Source organism: Carcharodon carcharias, chromosome 9 (genome assembly GCF_017639515.1).
Source record: "Carcharodon carcharias isolate sCarCar2 chromosome 9, sCarCar2.pri, whole genome shotgun sequence".
Classification (NCBI taxonomy): Eukaryota; Metazoa; Chordata; class Chondrichthyes; order Lamniformes; family Lamnidae; genus Carcharodon; species Carcharodon carcharias.
In genome coordinates, this window is record NC_054475.1 from 5,737,010 (window position 1) to 5,757,898 (window position 20,889).

The 20,889-nt window shown below is 43.8% G+C and overlaps 1 protein-coding gene across 3 annotated transcripts in view; it reads left to right on the forward strand.

Annotated features, from left to right (window-relative positions):
• slc45a3 (solute carrier family 45 member 3) overlaps positions 1-20,889 on the forward strand; it is a 132,746-nt gene that overhangs the window by 61,515 nt on the left and 50,342 nt on the right. The window contains exons 1-2 of one of the 3 annotated variants that reach the window (XM_041195001.1): positions 409-425; positions 2,306-2,416. The exons of 1 other annotated variant lie outside the window; for it this stretch is intronic. The gene's annotated coding sequence lies outside the window, so the exon portion shown is untranslated. Of the gene's footprint in view, positions 1-408; positions 426-2,305; positions 2,417-16,441; positions 16,462-20,889 lie in introns of those variants that run through there. One more of the 3 variants, XM_041195006.1, reaches the window with a different exon arrangement.

Below are 20,889 nucleotides of genomic sequence, written 5' to 3' on the forward strand. Positions count from 1 at the left end.
CTGACTCCTGCTTCTAAGGCACCGTTGTTCACTTTAGCTACTCTCGCTTCCTTTTTGTATACACATGAAAGCTCTTACAATCTGTTTTTATATTCCCTGGATAGTTTGCTCTCATTTTCTATTTTTTCCCTTTTTTTATCAACTTTTTGGTATCTTGTTGCTGGTTTCTAAAACACATCCAATCCTCAGACTTGCTACCAATCCTTTCCACCTTATAAACCTCTTCTTTCAATCTAATACTATCCTTAACTTCCTGAGTAAGCCGAGGATGACTCTCCCTGGACTGAGCTTTAGTTTTTAAAGGTCAAATGTTTTGAATTCTTTCTTTAAATGTTTCCCACTCTTTATTTACAGCCATACCTTTCAGCCTATTTACCCAAACAGCAGTGTCCTAAAGGAAAATCATAGCGGAAAGCAAGATTACGGTGAGGAAAGAAACCTTCAAATAGGTAGACAAATTTTGTTAGCGAGCAAGTATATTAACACAAGGCAGAAAGCGAGACAAAGAAATAAAACGAAGGATTGGAATGGCTAAAAACGCGTTTCAAAAAGCGAGAAAAGATTATGATCAACTCAAAATTAGCCATGAAAACCAAGCTGAGAGTCCTGGAACGCTTCATCACACCAATTTTGAAAAACAGAAGTGAGCATTGGATGATCAGCAAAATTCAATGCAGAGCAGAATTGAGGCTGTGGTTTTTGAGGCAAATATTGAGGATATCCTGGACAGGTCACACTACCAATGAAAAGGCGCTAGCAAAATCTGAGGTCAGAATCCTCCCAAATTTGCACTAAGTGCAGTAGCAGGTGGGTAAAACGACATTTTACCCACCGGCTGCATTGGCAGCTTCTCACGCTATATTGTCCCAAGCTTGCCGCAGTAATTGTGCATTCCTGGGAGTAGTATTCTACGATTCGAGATTGACTTTTGCATGTAGATAATGAGCATTTTAGTTTGAAGGAAAATCTTTTAATATCTCTATGCTAAACGCCACACTTGCTAGCAGTACTCATTCCGATCTGAAGGGATAGATATACCGGCTTAAACCATTGGGAGATTGATAAGACCGAAGCTTCTGCGTTGTAGGTTTTATTTAGATGTTGAAGTAATGGGGTTGGAACACAGAAGGCAGCCCATACACTGGATAACATTGTGTGACTGGTTATAATGGTGGTTTGACACTTGTTTACCTATTTGGGTCCTTTAATCCAAGCAGCCTGATTCTGTGAACTGCAGACATGAACTTTTAGTTCTCACCCTGTCTGTTGGACACAATACAGAGTAGAGGTGAACTATAAATCCACCCTGCCCTGAAGCATTCCGGCTCAAGGGGAACCGCTATAACTTTTAACATGTTTACAAGATATAAGATTTTGAAGAAGAGCATTTCAGCATTTATATTTTTGCTGTATGATCTGGTTGTTTGATTTCAGCTAGCTATTCAAACTGTTTCCATGTTTGCAAATTGTTCTTTTTATGACTGAAGGCCATCTTGCCTATGGTGGTACGTTTGCTTTTGTTCACTTTTTTGACTGCACGCATTTGAAAGGAATGTTTCGTTCAGCTGCAAAGTGATAATATCAGAAGACGTGAGCTCCATCTTTTTACTGTCTGACGACTGTGTCGTGGGCTGATGTGCAGGATTCTTGGGCCTGATTGCAGTGCAACATATTTTTCCCACCGTGTGGTAGGACTTGCCTCCCGATGTCTTGTTAACATGGACACGTGAGCTGTAACCCAGTAGCCTGCTCTGCTGGATTTGGAATGGATCTGTGGCTAAAACAGTTCAAAATTTATTCTTTTTAAAAAAAAAGGGCCGACACTCCAGTGCAGCACTGAGGGAGTGCTGCACTGTCAGAGGTGCAGCCTTTCGGATGAAACATTAAACTAAGGCCCATTTGCCCGTTCGGATGGACGCAAGAGATCCCAAAGAGGAGCAGGGGAGTTATCCCTGGCGTCCCGCCCAATGTTTAACCCCTCAATCAATGTCACAGACTATAGATTACTTTCTCATTATAACGCTGCTGTTTGTGGGAGCTTGCTGTGCGGATAAAGGCTGTCGCGTTTCCTACATTACAACAGTGGCTACACTTCAAAAAATATTTCATTGGCTGTTGAGCTGAAGTGCTACATAAATGCAGGACTGTTTATAACTGAAAACTGGAAGTTTACACCCTGTAGCTTAGCTTTTCTGTCAGCAACAGAGTTGAATTTGCTCTGGCAGCACTCATGTTTTGAAGAAAAATTATGTAACTGAGGAAACCTCATCTAAGTTGTTGAGCCTGTGTCCTAATTTCTTTGTAGTCAGTTTACGGACCACCCTGGCAAGATTGGGCGCAGCTTGAATTCCACTTGTCTGACCGGGGCCTGCGCTGAGTTTGCAACGAGCTTGACCACGTCACGACAAGCGAGAAGGTAAAATAATTTCTCTTTCACTGAAACAGGGTTGATTCCTGTGTGACCTCTGCCCAGCCGGCCAGTGGTGTTTGAACGAGTTGCAAGAAGCTGGATGAGAAGAGGCTGAAACTTGTTGTGGGCAGAATCTTCCCTTCGGCTGGTGGTGGGCGGGCTCAGCATGCCAATGGGCAGTGAGGTCGGGCGTGCGTCCCACCGTCACCGCGCCTCATTTGGCCGAACTGTCAAAGGCCTGTTAAGGCCATGAAAAATCCAATTAAAGGACTCAGCCAACACTGGCCGTCCAACTTCTCCAACCTTAAGGTTGGCGGACAGGCAAAGAGCCCAGGCGGCCTTGTGTTTTTCTTGAAACCTCACCCATGGGCGGGATAAGGTTTTAGTAAGTTAATAAACATGTCCCAGCTCATGTGACATTGTCGCACGAGGAACGTGTGTAACTGATTTTTAACTTTCTTTATTTTAAACTTTAGACCTGAACTTATTCTCCCTGAGGCAGCTCTGTGCCTCAGGGAGATTTCGGCGAAAGAGCGCAGGCCCCGACTCTCCCTCCAACCCCCCCCGACGCCCGCCCGCACAGGCAGCGCTGGGCGCCTGTCACACTGGGCAGGCCTTAATTGGCCCGCCCACATAAAATGGCGCGATTCACACTGACTGGCCGTAAATTGTCATTTCATGTCGAGTCTTGTCATGTCGTGTCGAGTCTTGTCATATCGTGTCATGTTGAATCATGTCAAGTCATATCGAGTCATGTGTCATGTCAAGTCGAGTCATGTCGACATGTGGTGGTCCGTTTTGCGGCCGCTCCCACTTGCTCCCACCGAGCCCGCCTGACGACCGGAAAATCCTGGCCCAAGAGTTTCAAACTCGACAGAATCAGTGAATTGACCATCCACTCCTTTGTGGAGGGTATGGGCTGTGGCATGGAATCAAACTGCTTGCACACACTACCTAGTAAGTTATGCTATCCAAGATGCATTCTTTTGTTTGTGTTCCTTTCAATCCTCTTGTTTATAGGTTGGCCAATCGTTAGGTTTACAACCCAAATGGTTGCTTCACAATTTCTTTTGAAGTCTGATTATACAACTCCCATGTACTTTCAGCAAATTTAGGCTGTCCTCATCCCTACTCTCTGGCCCCCTAACTAGGAAAACATACTTTTTATTGATCCTCGTTCCTGGCTGAAAGCTCCAACAGCATAGTGCAGGATGCGTGACTTTGGCCCTTACAGAGAAGCAGAGGTTATTTTGTTGAGTAACAGCGACTTCCTGTTCTTTCCACTGATTAATTTAACTTCATTTTGAACACACTTGCATTTAGATTAATACTTGTTGGATAGGGTTTCATTGTTGGTAGGTGTAGAAATTCTCAAGGGGCGCCGACTATCAAGCGAGGCTATGAAAGGAAATGGGACTATTGCATACAACGTGGGGCTGGCCTCCCAGGCCAATGAGCTAACTGAATGAGTAATTGGAAAGCTGGATAATTAGAGACTTGTGCGGGAGTTTATAAAGGAAAACCATGCTTGTGGTTGTTTTTCAATTCATTTACGGGATGTGGGCACTGGCTGGGCCAGCAATTATTGTCCGTCCCTAATTGCCCTTGAGAAGGTGGTGGTGAGCTGCCTTCTTGAACCAGTGCAGTCCACAGTGCTGTTAGGGAGAGAGTTTCAGGATCTTGACCCAGCGACAGTGAAGGAACGGCGATATATTTCCAAGTCAGGTGTCAGGATGGTGAGTGACTTGGAGGGGAACCTCCAGGTGGTGGTGTTCCCATCTATCCGTGCCCTTGTCCTCCTAGATGGTTTGCGAGCTTGGACAGCGGTTGCTGTCTGAGGAGCCTTGGTGAGTTCCTGCAATGCATCTTGTAGATGGTACACATTGCTGCCACTGTGCGCTGATGGTGAAGAGAGTGAATGTATGTGGATGTGGTGCCAATCAAACAGACTGCTTTGTCCTGGACGGTGTCGAGCTTCTTGAGTGTTGAAGCTGCACTCATCCAGGCAATAAACCACAATGTACTTTAAACTTACTATGCAATGATATAGCTTGAGTTAAAAACACAACACATAATTCCTCAATATCACAACACACATTCCTTTCTCTTCCCTCAAAAAAAAGCCTCGACTCTTTTCCCTGTCTATGATCATGACCTTTTGGTAGGACTAAATAGTGGAGATCTTGTTCAAGAATATTTCATGTCTCTTTTGAAAGGGTGAGAACTCCAATGTAGGAAGGATGCTTCTTAAGCCTTTCTTTTCCCTCTATTTCCTGTCCCTGACCAGTGGAACTCTACCCTGGCAACTGCTTTACTGCTTTAAGGCTATTTGTGCATGGTTGACTCCTTTTTTTATCAAAATTATTCCCCTTCCTGTGGGGAGAGGTCTGATCTGTGCAAGGTGCCATTCCCTGATGAACGATTTGAAGTGGGTAATTCTTGACGCAGGGTTGTGGGCACACACCTGTATCATGTGCAAGGTTATGGGGCCAAGGCAGGGGAGTAGTAACAAGTATTTAGATATTCAACTGCATTGTCATAGCCTCCAGGACTATGGGCTTAGCACTGGAAAATGTGATTAGTGTAGTCAGATCTTTGTTGACCGGTGTGGACACAATGGGCCGAATGACCTCCTTCTGCGCTGTAAAGATCCTGTGATCGTGCCCAGTTAATGGCTGATTACATTGACCCATTGTATGCGTTGCAGCCAAATTAATCGAAATGTTGGTGTTATGGCACAAGGTTGTGAAATTCAAAGAACTGAATCACACATGCCTTGCAACCGGATGTGTAACCAAATGCTGCACCCAGTACTAGAGCAGCTGGTTTGAGAGTCATGAAGACTTAACTTTTGTGCTTGTTTTGTTAGTGCACACGTGTGCATGCTCCTCCTTCTGTCACAATTTCAGTATCCAAAAAATAACAGGCCCATCCTCTTGTTTTCTCAACAGAGGCTGCTTTACCTCCCAAGTATCTACTAATATTTTTCTCATTACAATTCAGCTATTGTGCCTGGGTCAAACTGCCCGCACCTACAAATGGGTTTGATGACTGTCACTTTAAGATCAGTTTGACTGAGTAGGAGTCACGTGGTCTGTTCAGCCAATGTGTGGCTGGCAAGGGAGGGATTTCCAAGGCAAAAAGGTGACTATGTGGGGCTGGCTGGATACGAACAGCCACGTGAGCTCTTATGTAAATAAAGTTAGTTTTGTTTGACTAAGAAGCCTCCCAGAACATGTTTCTACAATGAGTCTGTTGAGAATTTTCATTGCTTTACCCAGCAGGCACCATCCTACTTTGTGGAACCATCTGAGTCACTGACAACTTGTGTAGACTTGAATGTTGCAGCAAAGCAACTTGGGCCAATTTAAGTCTGTTATATCTTTCTTCGCACGAGCCGCAGAGTATAATCCCACTCTGCTGCTCCATTCCTCAGATTCCTTTTCAAGCACCTACCTCATTTATTTCCGGACTCCCCTTTGACAATCCCACATTTTAACCACCATCTGTGTCAAGTTTTTGTTTTGTAACCTGTCCTTGTGATTTTCCTTGCAACTATCTTCACTTTTCTGCTCTCTCTTCACCGCCTCACAAACCTTTTGTGATGGGGACTTTGCAGACCTTCCCTCTCAGGTTCAGTAGACCTGTTGGGCGGAATTTAATGGTTCCGCCCCCCCCCCCCCCCCCCCGCCTCCCACATCGCCATCCCACGGTGAGTTCGGTGGGGGGGTGGGGGGGTACATTTAATTGGATGGGAGGGTGTGGGGTGGGTACCCCACTACTTTCCCAACTCCACTCAGTTAAGTCCAGGTTGGGACGGCTCGTGGGTGGCTTTTCTGCCTGGATACTAATTGAGGCTGATAAGGGTGTAATTAATGCCCAGTTGAGGGCCTTATTGCTCTACCACTGGTGTTCACCCAGCAGCGGGTGGCAGACTAGCTACTCGAGAAGCCCAAAAGGTAAACCCTGTCTGGTTTGCTTTCAGGTTCCTGTGGGGCTCCTTGTTCAAAGGCACTCGGTGCCTGGGACTCAACATCGGGTGGGAGCGGGCCACTGAGAGCCACCTTCCCTCCCTCCCTTTTCTCCTGGTTTCCCTGCGTCCCCCCACATCCCCCTCTCGCTCACCCGTGACCTGAGTCCCTCACTGATCCTGAGTCTGCCGGAGGTGCATTGCCAGAGCGGTGAGGCTGATGAGGGTTGGGAGTCAGGCCAGCAGCTCTCCGGGGTGAGTGTGGATTTCTTTCTTCCAAGGTCCTCGGGGAAGGCCTGCCACTGGCCATTAAGTGCCTGATGGGCTGATGGCTTCTTAATATGGCAGCCTACCCCAACAGAGGAGACTTGGGGCTCTGATCAGCTTGGCGGGTGAGATCCATCACCTGGATTAAGTCCCGCCCCACTGTGTTTCATTTTAAACCAATCGGATAGGGAGTTGCTTAAATGAATTCGTTGTGACTTGGAAAAACAAGTTTGAGCTTTTGGAAGATGAGCTGTGCACCTCCTCCCTTCTGGGCAGAGGAAGTTGGGTTTGGAAGATCCAGAGTGTACTGTGGAAAGGATGGAGATGGAGGGGAGAGAAACAAGAACAAAAGGCTGTTGTGCTGTTGACCTGTACCAAAGTTCCTGTCCATGGCTAAACACTAGCTTTATTCTTTATAACAGTATTCACACTTTATATGAAAAAAATTGATGGTCTTATTCAGACTCCCATGCAATACCAATGTGTGCTAAACACACCCAGGACATGTGCCAGGGTCTGTGCGAATATACCGTACACAACCAAATAGAGCAGTTTGAATCAAATAAACATTGTGTCACAGAAGTTACACAGTGGGCCAAGGTTTCTGGTCACCTACTCTACTCTGTGACCACTGTGATCTGAAGTATACTGGATTTGGTCCCTCCGCAAGCCTTGGGGATTCCCATAATGTGGAGCATGTGTCACACTAACAGCACTGTGGGTGTACCTACACCACATGGACTGCAGCGGTACAAGAAGACAGCTCATCATCACCTTCTCAAGGGCAACTAGGGATGGGTAATACATGCTGGCCTGGCCAGTGACGCCCACATCCCATAAGTGAATTTAAAAAAAAACGTTTTATTCAGTTAGCCAGATGGCTCCACTCCACTAATCAGCCACTATTTATCTTAGGAGTCCCACTGTTGTAGTCAGGGGGAGGGTGGAAAGTTGGACCCAGGGGCAGTTTTCAGACAGAACAGTGACATGATATTTAAAACATTCTTAACTTTTCACTTCCTCTCTTGTCATCGCACACTAAATGTGTCCGACTTAGGGTAGTTCTGTAAAATATTCATTTAACACCTCATTCTCCAAAAGTTCACTTCCTTGAGAGAAACTCATCCCTTTTGGCAGCTGCCAATGTTCCTTACACACTGAATAGCATTACAATATGTTCAGGATATTGCTGTTGGTTATACAGCACACTAGGGATGGGAATACCTTTGAGTTCATATGAAATACAATCAAGTGTTCACTAATTAACCTTTCGAAATTGGCTTAGACCAGAGCAAGCTAAACCAATACAGGATCCTCATTGTGCAGGCAATTGGCAATGAGATTCACCACCTCCTGTGCTCTACAGTTTTACACATATAAGGTCGATAGCCAGAATCAATTAGTCGACAAAAGAACTGGAGGTGAGGTGAGTTTTTTTGCAGTTCAGAGAAGGTTCACTCGACTCATTCCTGAGCTGAAGGGCTTATCTTACGAAGAAAGGTTGAACAGATCGGGCCTATACCCATTGAAGTTCAGAAGAATGAGCGGCGACCTTATTAACACACAAGATCCTGAGGAGACTCGATAGGGTCAATACTGGGAGGATGTTTCTTCTTGCAGGGGAGACTAGAACTAGGGGACACAGTTAAGAATAAGACGCCTCTCTTTTGAGACGGAGATGAGAATTTTTTTTCTCTGAGGGTCGTTAGTCTGTGGAATTCTCTTCCCCAGAAAGCAATGGAAGCTGGGTCATTAAATTTATTCAAGGCTGAGTTACTCAGATTTCTGATAGACAAAGGGGCTGAGGGTTAAGGGGGGCAGACAGGAAGGTGGAGTTGAGACCACAACCAGATCAGCCATGATCTTATTGAATGGCAGAGCAGGCTCAAAGGGCTGAATGGCCTACTCCGGTTCCTATGTCCTATGTTCTTTATGTAATGAATGGTTAGGATTTGGAATGCACTGTTGGCAGATACAGATTCACTATGGTAGTCTTCAAAATGGAATTGGACAAATACTTGAAGGAGAAAGATTGCAGGGATATGGGGAAAGAGCAGAGTGAACCTAGCTGGATTGGTCTTCGCGAATGCTGGGGCAGATTCGATAGCCTGAGTGGCCTCCTTCTGTACAGCCCCCTCCAGCAATCTCAAGTTTGGCCCTAAAGCTGAAAATCTGTGTTGTGAGAAAAGTAAAGCAATTCAGTTAAATGCACTTGAAATGTTGTAGCTCAATCCGACTAAATATGTAGTTACTCTGCAGGCTCAGGTAAGGGAGGGAGAGTAGCTGAACATATGTTGACTACCAGTCAAACAATCAAATTGCAGATCTACCCATTGGAGAACACTTTCCAAAATGGACCTGCCCCAATAATATGTGGCGAAACTTCAGTATTTGAGACCAAATTCATGGTAGTTTCTGATGAGGCCATTTCACACATAATAGCTAAGGACCCATTTTTTTGTGAAGTTAAAACGCTGTATTTGCCATTCCTCGAACATTCAGATGACTTTCAGGCTGAGTTTGAACCTAGGAATCCAAGATTTAATTTTGCTGTACCGCCGAATAAATTTTTACAATATGCAACAAAGCTTCAAATTGACCTTAAAAAAAAATCTGGAAATACCACAGAAACATGGCCATTTGATGCAAAAGTTCACTGCTGCTGATCTATTAGACTGGATTGCTCTTGTGATTATTGGTCAGATAAACCAAAGACACAACTTGGAACACAATAATTCATAACTAAGGCAGGCAAGATGCAGACTGAATGTGAACAATGACTAAGAATGCCATGCTAACCTTGGTTATGTAGTACTTGGGTAGATGCCAGGAGGAAATGACCTTCTAGAGGTTAATTAACCCCTTGGCCAGGATTTTATGGCCCCCTCCCTCCTGGAGGGATATTACAGTCCTGCCGAACTGAATGGAGATTTAAATGGCTCACCGCATCCACTGTTGGGGGAGACACACAGCGGCAGGGCTGTAAAACCATCGCCCTTTTCTCGGAAAGATAGAGCCGGGTTTCCCTGTATCCAAGGTTTTTTTTTCCCACTGGGTAGTGCGGACCCAGCTTCACAGTTAATGATTTGCACAGAGTCGGGCAATAGTCCATCGTGAGTATTCAAGTGAAAAGTTATATTGAGCCATAATGTTAGATAATCTTTAATCCAGTGTAATTCTGGAATACCTTCCGATTTCATAGAATCCCTCAGTTTAGCCTCTTAGCATATTAGGCACTGATTTCAAGTAGGAGTCTGGGTAATTGTAACCATTGTAATTCTCACCCCTGCTTTTGTACTTCTGTTTTTATTATTCTATTTAATGCACCGTTGCTTGGCAGCTCCTGTCCAAATTACCCCCCACGGGTTGAACTTGATATACTTTGTATTGTTTTCTTGTCAAAATAGTTCTTAAAAAATCTAATCAGAGAGAGAGGCAGTGAAAGCTGCGTACCTGCTGTATATGCAATGGATGTGCTTTGACTTAAAGCTTTAGTTAAAGTGCAACCAGAGGTGAACGTTTAAGCCCTTGATATTAAAGGTAACACGTTGGCATGAAAAAGGGGCAGGATAAAGAAAAGAGAGAGAAATTGAGGATTAGAAATAAATGACTGTTTCTACCTTGATGATATGTAGCGAGTGGCATGCTCCATAGATCTCTATGTGGACCACTCTGATTCCCAAACACATGAATACTTTTGACACAGGTAAAGAAGGATTAAGATCAAAAAGTGCTAAAAGTAATAACTCATCTGCTTTTTTGGAAGTCTAACTTCAATGTTGAGATGTGCTTCTGAATGCGCCTGACTACCTTAGAAGTTTCTCTCTCTCTCACTGGAGAAACTGTTTGATTAATGTAATGGGCCAGCTCTGCCAGTAGGCAAATGAATGGAGGGGGGAAATTTCAGAGCTAATGCCGACCTGCCCATCTCTTTGTCATGTATTTGTTTGGGTGTGACGATTCAGACACCTCAGTAAGCACCTGTGACAACATTTGTAATTCAGCATCCAGTTAGATTCAGACTGGAAGTCAGTCCAAAAAGATGGGAGGTTATATGCAATGTTGTTTCAGTCATATGTCCAATTGGTTTTCTCATCTTTCTGAATTGAACATAAGAAGTAGGAGCAGGCCACACAACCCCTCAAACCTGCTTTGCCATTCGGTCATGGTTGAACTTTTATGTCAAATGCACTCTCCCGCATATCCCCATATCGTCATAGTGTCCAAATATCCAGCAACCTCATTCATGAATATTCTCAGTGACTGACCATCCATAGCAGAGAATTCCAAGGATTCTCAAACCTCTGAAGACATTCCTACTCAATTCTAAATGGCTGACCCCTTTTCCTGAGACCCTGCTCCCCTAGTTCTAGACTCTCCAACCAGGAGAAACAGCCTTCTCAGCATCTACCGTGTCAAAACCTGTAATAACCATATGCATTTTAACAAGGTCACCTCTCATTCTTCTGAACGCTAGAAAAACAGGCATACTCTAGTGAATCTCTCCTCTTGGACAACCCTGTTATCCCAGAAACAAATTTGGCATATAAAGTGCTCAAAGCAAAAACCAACACAATCTTGCCAACTTTTCCCTAGGCAAGCTTTTCAAGTCGGTTCAAATGGATAAGATGCACTATTACTTATCAAAATAAGTAAAAGTTAAATGGGAGGAAGAGATTGATATAATCAGTATGTACAGTTCAAGTGGTTTATTAGGACTTTAGAAAGCACTCGATAAAGTGCCTCAAGATACTTATTGCAAAGACTGAAGTGGTGGAATGGATAGCAGGATAACTGAAAGATCGAAAGCAAAGAATAGGATTGAGCAAATGTTTTTCAGGGAGGGGAGGAGTAGCTAGTAATATGCCTTATTTCTATGTATTGGGACCTCTCTTATTCTCCTTTTATACATAAATACTTTGGGCATGGGAAATAAAGGAATAGTCTCAATTTGCTGACTGTCAAATTAGGAAGAATGGGAAACTGAAAAAGGATACAGGGGATTGCAGAATAAATAGGCAGGCTGGGGAAATGGGCAGGTATGGACTGCAGCCGTTCAAGAAGACAGCTCACCACCACTTTCTCAGGGGGAGTTAGGGATGGGCAATAAATGCTGGCCTAGCCAGCGATGCCCAGGTCCCATGAATGAATAAAAGAAAACAACAATGTTGCAAATTTAGATTTGGGAGAGATGATACAAGTAGTGCATTGGGTGGCTGGTGGAGGTGGGGGAGCAGATAAAAACGTTCAATGGGAATATAACCAAGGATGAAATTCTCTGTGGAATAAGGGAATACAAAGAAGTAGAACATAGATCCAAAGATCTGTAAAAGTAGGGAAAGGCTGAATGGAATTATACAGAAATATATTGACTAGAAAAGTGAGGAAATAATGATCAATCTGTACAAGAGCTTGGTGCAGCTACAACTGGGGAAGTTGTTGCAAAGTTGGTGAGAGTATTTAGTTATTATAAGAGACTCGAAAACCAGATCCATATTTTCAGTTTTGGAGTGGATTAAATGGGAACATGTTGGATATGGAAGCACCCTTCCTGAATCTTGTACCAAAAAAAATGTCAGTTAGGATTAATCCAAGAAGCAAAAACTTTCTCCTCTTGTAGAAGAGAATCTAGAACTAGGGGTCACTGCTTAAAAATAAAGCATCGTCTATTTAAAACCGAGACGAGGCAATATTTTTTCTGACGCTGAGTGTCTTTGGAACTCTCTTCCTGAAAAGGTGGTGGAAGCAGAGTCTTTGAATATTTTTAAAGCAGAGGTGGATAGATTCTTGGTGAGCAAGGGGGTGACAGATTATCGGGGGTTGGCGGGATGCAAATTTGAGATTACTAACAGATCAGCCATGATCTTATTGAAATGCGGAGCAGGTTTAAGGAGCTCCTGCTCCTTATTCGTATCTGTGTTTGTATGTTTTCATGTCAAAGAACTGTTTAAAATATATGTATTTTAGCCACAGCTGACTGATAAAGCAAAGTCAATTGCCATACGTTAAAATGAATTGGATAAAAGCTTGAATTTAAGGCCATATTAAATGATGCATGGAAAGAAGGTTGATAGCTTGGCTTAGTTTGGAGCACTCTTATCTGAATCAAAAAGTAATGGGTTCACAATGCCCTAAAGACTTGAACACAGCATCAAAGTTGACTGTGGGAATGTCAAATGTGGCACCTTCAGAATGACCTGTTACATTCATAGAATGATTACAGCACAAGGAAGGCCGTTTGGCCTGTCATGTCCATGCCAGCTCTTTGCAACATCAAATTGGCTACAACTCCATTGCCCTTTTTCCATAGCCCTGCAGACATTTTCTCTTCAGGTGCTTATCCACTTGCCATTAGAAAGCCAAGGTTAAATCTGCCTTCACTACACTCTTAGACAGTGTATTACAAATCCTAACCCCACACTGCTTAAAAATGCTTCTCCTAATGCCACTGTTGGCTCTTTTGCCACTCACCTTTCAGGTGCCCTCTGGTTCTCAACCCTTCTGCCAATGGGAATAGTTTCTCCCTTTCTACTTTGTCTAGAACCTCTTGATCTTGTTCACCTCTACCAAATCTCCTCTCAAACTCCTATGTTCTGAGGAGAACAATCCCAGTTTCTCCAATCTATCCCATGTAACTGAAGTCCCTTATCCCTGAAACCATTCTTGTTTCTCTCTCTCCCTCTTTCTATTGGAAAATTGGTAAATACATGTCACACGAAAGGGAAATTGCCCTCTGAATGTAGGACCCTTCAAAATCCTTGAATGACAGGAAATATGAGAGCTGGCATTTGATACCTTGCAGCATTCCAGCAGAAGTTTTATTTTTATAAAATTCAGAATACTTACCAAAATGGTGGTCCTCAATTATACCTCCCATTTGGGATAACAATAACTTGCATTTATATCGAGCCTTTAGTGTAATAAAACCTAACAAAACATTACACAGGAGCATTATTCAACAAAAGTTGACACCAAGCCCCATAAGATGTATTACATATTAAAAGATAACCAAAAGCTTAATCAAATAGAGAGGATTTAAGGAGCGCCTTAAAAGAGGAGAGAGAGAGAGAGAGAATGAGAGGCAGAGATGGTCAGGGAAGGTATTATGAGTTTAGGACCAAGGCAGCTGAAGGCACAGTCTTGAATTGTGGAGTGATAAAACTGGAAATGGAGGAGCGCAGAGACCTCTGAGGGTTGTAGGGCTGGAGGAGGTTATAGAGATGGGGACGGGAATGAAGTCATGGAGGGATTTGAAAACAAGGATGAGAATTTTAAAAGCGAAACGTTGCCGGATTGGGAGTTAATGTAGGTCAGCATAACTCATTTGTTTATAGCAATGAGTTGGAGACAAAATCATGAAGCTTTGTTTTATTTTCAACTTGTGTTTGCTACTATGTAATGAAAAGCTAACTATCAAATGAGAAGTTGGTTTTACAAATCTATAATAAACTTCAACTTCCAATTGCTTTATCCTGTAATTTTTTCAAACAACCTTATGATTATCAGCAATACATATAAACTGTAATAATTGCTTTTCGGTAAACCTTAATTTTGTTTTGATTTTTTTTGGCACACTAAAGTCTATTGTTAAATCTAACTGCAGGCCAGTGGAACAGGAATATATCTTGCTGAGTTTAAGCAACAAGCACTCAGTGCTCCTTGTTCATTTAACTGAATAAATTCCAGTACAACTTGAAGCCCTGGAGACAGAATGATGCGGAAAGTAAGCTGCAGGTCTTTCACCCATAGTTGAATCGGGGTTGGTGGGGTGAAAGGCTCTCAATTTGGTGATTACTAGGCTCGCAAAGTGAAATGCATGTGTTGGTCAGAATTCGGTTATTGGTGACGGTGGGATCCATTCCACAAAGCTGTCCCTGATTGACCGCTAAGTTGATAGTTCTGCCCTTTTAAAGCCTCAGGGTACCTGCTGTGGGAAATGAATGTCAGGTTCTGAGACTGTAGTTTGTTGTTCGAAGAGAGCTTGAATCGGTATCCAGTCGTACCACACCCAGCTTGGGTGTGTTTTGATGTTGACACTGGGTGGCTGAATTGAAAAATGTCACACACCTCATTGTTTGGCGCAAGCAAAATAATAATAGCTTAGAAAAAAAATTGAACAGGTGAGTCAACTGCTGCCTTGATCAAAACTGTGTTCTTGCTCTGCTTTTCATGACGCGTCTTTTGCTAAGACTCCCAAGAAATTGGCACTTCCCCAGTACCTCACCTGAAATGCCGTATGACTCGTGTTAATGAGTGTGAGTGGGCCAATTTACCTTGGGCAAAGGGAAAAGAGGCCCCAGGGCTCTCGCCTGATGCCCAGCCACAGGTGCTTTCTAGCGGGATTCTCTGGCAGATGTTGCCTTTCTGCATCTCCCAACATGTGGCTACACGAGAGAAGGTGAGTAACAAAAGCCAAGTGGGCTGATCGACCCTTAGCCAGAGCAGGAATGAAGGAAGACCCTCCAATTGCCCTTGGGGGTGGGAGGGGGGAGGGGGGGGGGTGCCTTACACAGGCACAAATACCATTTGGGGTGCCTTCACTACTGCCCTGACTCCGCCCACTCGCCACTAAGAATGGCCTTAATCACCGCTTTTCTTCTCACTGTTGCTAAACGTGCAGCTGTACCAGGATGAAGAAGCCTTTGTGTGGCTATGTTGAACAAAATCGGTCTTTTTGCTTCCAAGTGAGGAAAATAGCTGACCTATGGCCTTCACTGTTGTGTCAAAGTGGCCATGGAGAAGCCGATTTAACAGCAAATACAGCATAATAGGCTACCGTGGATCATGTTTTGACCCCAGTAGTAGCAGTGTAGCTTTTTGTGTCCTTGGTATTGAGGTCACTGCACTCCATTGCTTCTGAGACTGAATGTCTGCCGTCCAGTACTGGATACTCCAGGAAGTTCTTATTTCTCAGAGAAAGCTTTCGCTTTGATGTTTTGAAATTTATTCAGTTTAATTTGATGGTTGCAATTAAGTGTGACGAATTATTTGTGACCCAATAATTTTATGCATGCCATTGCTTTCCTACACAGACATTTTCACAAATATGTGGATTAGGTAAGTGCTTAGAGATATGAAGCAAGCAGTGAGCATAGCTCCGAGTACAACCTTCGGTTAATGAAGTAGTCGAGAAATGTACATTATGGTCAACGTGTAAATACTCTTGATCTTAGTTCTCTTGTTACAGTCTTTAGTTTGGCAACTCCAACTCAGTTGGTAGCGCTCTTGCCTCAGAGTCAAAAGGTTGTGGGTTCAAGCCCCACTCCAGAATACAAATGCTGACACTTCTGTGCATACTGAGGGAGTGCTGCACTGTCCTGTCGGAGAGGCTGTATTTCATGAAATGGTAAACCGAGGCTTCCACCTGCCCTTTTCAGGTGCAGATAAAACATCCTATGCCAGGCACTATTCCGAAGAAGATCCCCGTTGACCTGGCCAATGTTTATTCCTCAACGTCATTCAGACAGGTTGTATGGTCATTATCAGATTGCTGTTTGTGGGAGCTCACTGTGCACAAATTGGCTGCTGCATTTCTTATGTTACAAAGGTAAACACATTTCAGAAATTCTTTGGCTGTGAAGTGCTTTGGAATATCCTGAGGAGGTGTTGCTGAAGTGACTACACACCTGCATGTTTTAACCGTCTCTGCTTGATTTTCTGTTTCTGTTTTTGACATCATCTAGTACTCCCGTTTAACGGGATAGTAGATATATTATTGCACCCGTGATTATGTCTGCAGCCATTTTAAAACGAGTGGCGACCTACAAACCTGAGAACATTGATCTCCAATCTGTGCTGGCTTCGTTGCCCTCATGTGAGTTGATGATACGGTTGCTATAATCGCTACTCTTGACCTAGGAGGAGATGGTGACGTTGCGGTACTGTCACTGGACTAGTAATCCAGACGCCCATCAATACTCTGGTGACACCAGGTTCGAATCCCAGCATGGCAGCTGCTGCAATTTGAATTCATTTAATAAACCTGGAATATAAAGCTAGCCTCAGTGATGGTGACCATTAAAACTATCATCGATTGTTGTCAAAACCCACACGATTCACTGTTATTCCTTTTAGGGAAGGAAATCTCTCTGGCCTGGCCTACATGTGACTCCAGACCCGCAGCCAGACTCTTAACTGCCCTCTGAAATGGTCGGGTAGGCCCGTCAGTTCAAAGGCAGTTGGGGATGGGCCAGCGACACCCACATCCCATTGAAAAGGGGAAAAAAAAGAAGGGAAAATTTCAACAGGTTCCTGCACCTGATTGTCATCCAGTGCTGGAAAAACATGCCCGTGGATGAAGCGACAGCCAGGAGATGCCTGTCACAGGGTTTGGCAGCAAGTCACCTTTCTGCTCACTCCACATAACATTGTAAGAAATAAGAACAGGAGTAGACCATTCGGCCCCTCGAGCCTGCTCCGCCATTCAATAAGATCGTGGCTGATCACCTTGTGTTTCGATTTCCGCATTCCCCTCTACCCCCACCCCCCACCCCGCCCCGGTAACCTTAGATTCTTGTAACGCAAGGGAATCAATCTACCTCTGCCTTAAAAATATTCAATGACCCCACCTCCACTAACTTCTGGGGCAGCGGGTTCCAAAGTTGCACAACCCTCAGAGAAAAAAAATTTCTCCTCATCTCTGCCCTAAAAGGGCGACCCCTAATTTTAAAACAGTTCCCCCTAGTTCCGGACTCACCCACAAGAGGAAACTCCAGTGGAAACAAGCCCAGTTTGTCCAACCTTTCCTCATAAGACAACCTGCTCATTTCAGGTATCAATCTAGTAAACCTACTCTGAACCAGATCCAACACATTTACACCCTTCCTTAAATAAGGAGACCAAACTGCACGCAATATTCGAGGTGCGGTCTCACCAATGTCCTGTATAACTGAAGCATAATATCCTTACTCTTAAGTTTAATCCCTTTCATAATAAAGTTACCAAAGGAAGGTTTGAGGAAGCTTTCAAAGAAATGTATGATATATTCTATTCATAGGCACAAGTGAAATTAATGACGTTTGTTTAAAGTTCAACTGGTCGTGTATTGAAAGCACCACTAATTGGCTGCATTTGCTTTTCCATCTTTGGAATGAGTCATTAATTCGATAACAAATTTCCTTGAGGCTAATGGACTGCATCATCTTGTACAGGCTCAGACAGTAAAATGCCACCTTGGATAATGTAGGTGTATTGGAGGAAGGAGGTAGTTGTTGGATTTTTCATGGTATGTTACTGCTTAGATTTGGTAGTGTTTCCACAGTTAGCTATTCCCCTCCAGAACATCTGAAATTCAAGCCATTTTTTTTTGTTTGGTAACTGCAGACAAATCATGTAATAACTTGTAATACAGATCAACTTGGCATAGGGTTAGCAACAGTCCAATAAATTTGTATCATGCCTGAATTCCAGTGCAGATGATCAACACTTTGCGTTCCTCAGTACCTGATGTTTCCAAATTTTACAATTTGAGCTCAGCCTAACTTAAAGCTTCCTTCAGGCAAGTTTATGTGGTTTTCATGTAAATTGAAGCATTTTGCTTTCATTAAAACACAAAGAGTTAGCTAGTACCGCAAAGACAGGTGCTGAAACTCTTCAAAACGTTTGGAGTGATATTAACTTCACTTTCTCCAAAAGGAACACCCCAAGGTAGCAAAGATCCTTAGCAATGTTACTTATTTTTGTTTTTGATGTCAATAGAGTATTCTATAACCATCCAAACGTATCCAAATTAATTTTCCCACCACCCACATATGACTGGTCCAACTTTGGCCCCCTGACTATTCCGGTCATTCCATTTTCTGGGGCCCACAATGTACCCCACTCAATCCCCTAGTATGATGTTGTACCCTCCTAGAATCTTACAGCACAGAAGGAGGCCATTCTGCCCATTGTGATTTTGCTGTCCCTTTGAAAGAACTAATTCAATTTGTCCATCTCCCATGCACTTGTTCTCCAGGGTTCCACAGATTATTTTCTCTTTACGTATGTATTCACAACTCCTTTATGAAAGTTAGTATTGAATGTGCTTCCACCACTTGTTCACTCATTGCATTCTTGATCATAATAACTTACTGTATCGAGGAAAAAAGCTCTCCTCATCTTCCCCCGTGGTTCTTTTGTCAGTTATCTTAAACCACTGTCCTCTGGTTGTTGACCCTCCTGTCAATGGAGACAGTTTCTCCCAAGCTCCCCTACCAAACCCTACATAATTTTGAACAGCTCTACTAAATCTCCTCTTAACCTTCTCTGCTGTAAGGAGAACAATCCCAGCTTCTCCAGACTCTCCAATTCATTGAAGCACTTGGCCCCGGTACCATTCAAGTACAACCTCTTTGCACCCTCTCCAAGGCACTTAACCTCCTTCCTAAAGTGCAGTGACCAGAATTGGACACTTTAAACCTCAGTTCTAAGTGAACTTGTCTGAATGTGACTGCCTAATGACCAGCCTCCTAATTATTGTCCACTAAAAAAGGTAAGTTTTTTTTCCATCTTCCTCTGTTTCCAGCACCTGGCCAATTGCTCATGACTTTCAGTGGTGTAGTCATGGGAACTGAGCTAAGTTCAAGTAACCATGGAAAAGAAAGCCGTTGCACTGGTGTATCTTTGACTTAACCAATTTTTACCTTTAGTTTCTAACTTATGTTTCTCTCCAATAATCAAGTCTGTTAAAGGGTTTTTACAGTCGAGTGTCCCTTTGAGGATTTATGACCTCAATAATGTTCAGGGGCATAGCCTGTGCTAGAGATGCGGGGTGTTGGAATTCTGCCCAGTTTTCTGATTCTACTTGTGCTCTTGTGAAATTTTCCCGAGTTTCCAAGATGATTAAAACATAAATTATTATTATTATTACCTGCGTCTTTTTGGGGCTCAGTTCTTTGGAGGGAGCTTGAAGAGGAAAAGAGTCCCAGCTTCCAAGAAAAGAATGTTGTTTGTGTTGTAACCCCCCCCACCCACCCCATGTTGCCTCACGGCAATCGATCATGCTGCATTGTTGGGGTGCTTCTACAACATTTTGCATAGCACTTCCTGTTGCTGCTCTACTCCACTCTGCTTAGGCCTGTGTGGGTATTCAACTGTGCCCTCCCTTCCAGTGGAGAATCCTGGAAGCAGCTGGATTTGAGGAGCTAGTAGAAAAGCTCTTCACAATTGTCACTCCCTAAAAATGCATAAACAGAGAGGAAACTCCGGATCTATATCTTCCGTGAGGGTGCAAGAGTTTCTGATTGTTGAGCAGCTATTAAATAAAGGAGATGAGAGGATTACTTCACAGAGGCTTATCCAGCCCCATCATATAAACCTATTGAGATGCTGCAGTTGTGTTACACATGCACAAGAAATGGGTAATGAAAATTTGGAATTCCCCAAAAAGCTGTTGAGGCTATAGGCTAATTGTAAATATCAAAACTGAGATGGATAGATTTTTGTTGGGCAAAGGTATTGAGGGTTACGGAACCAGGGTAGGTAAATGAAGTTACAATACAGGTCGGCCAAGATCTGATTTGAATGGTGGAACAGGCTCGAGGGGCTGAATGGTTTACTCTTCTTCTTCCATACACGTGAGACAGTTCTCCACATTAGGGCTCTTTTTTTATACGTGGGGCTGGATTTTATGGACAACCCCCCCCCCCCCCCCACCGGAATGGAGAGGGCAAGTGAAATATGAAAGGTGGCAAACCAACCAGCTTCCGGCTCACCCCTGAGCTGTCCCACGTAATAAGATAGGTGGGTGGGCTCCGAAGTCAGCAGCTCACCTGCCATCTTAAAATAAATAATTAGGGTTCAATTGAGCCTGTTACCAAGTCAATTGACCCAAATAATACACTGCCCACGCCATAATGTGGTTGGCCCGCATAGGCGAGTGGGAAGGCCCTTTTTAAGCAAAATGCTTAATAGGCGGGAATGAAGTGGGGTAGTGTCATGTGTGCAAGGGATGTCCTGTGCGCATCAGGGCACTCCCAACCTAAGATGATAACCCCCTTTGTTCCTCCCCTCCAAAACCTGGCCACCCTCCTCAACATTCTCCCTAGACTCCCTGATCCTCCCCTATCCAAAACCCCAGACTTGCCTCTCTCCCATGGCCATGTCCTCTTCACCTATGGCCTACTTACTGGTGTGGCAGCCCCCACTACTGAGTTCTGGCGCTGTTGGGACTGCTATATAGCTGCCCGCAGCATGTTATTGCCATGGAGTGGTCTTGTCTAACGTGGGTCAGTTGGTGTCCAAAATCTCTTCTGGGGTGGGG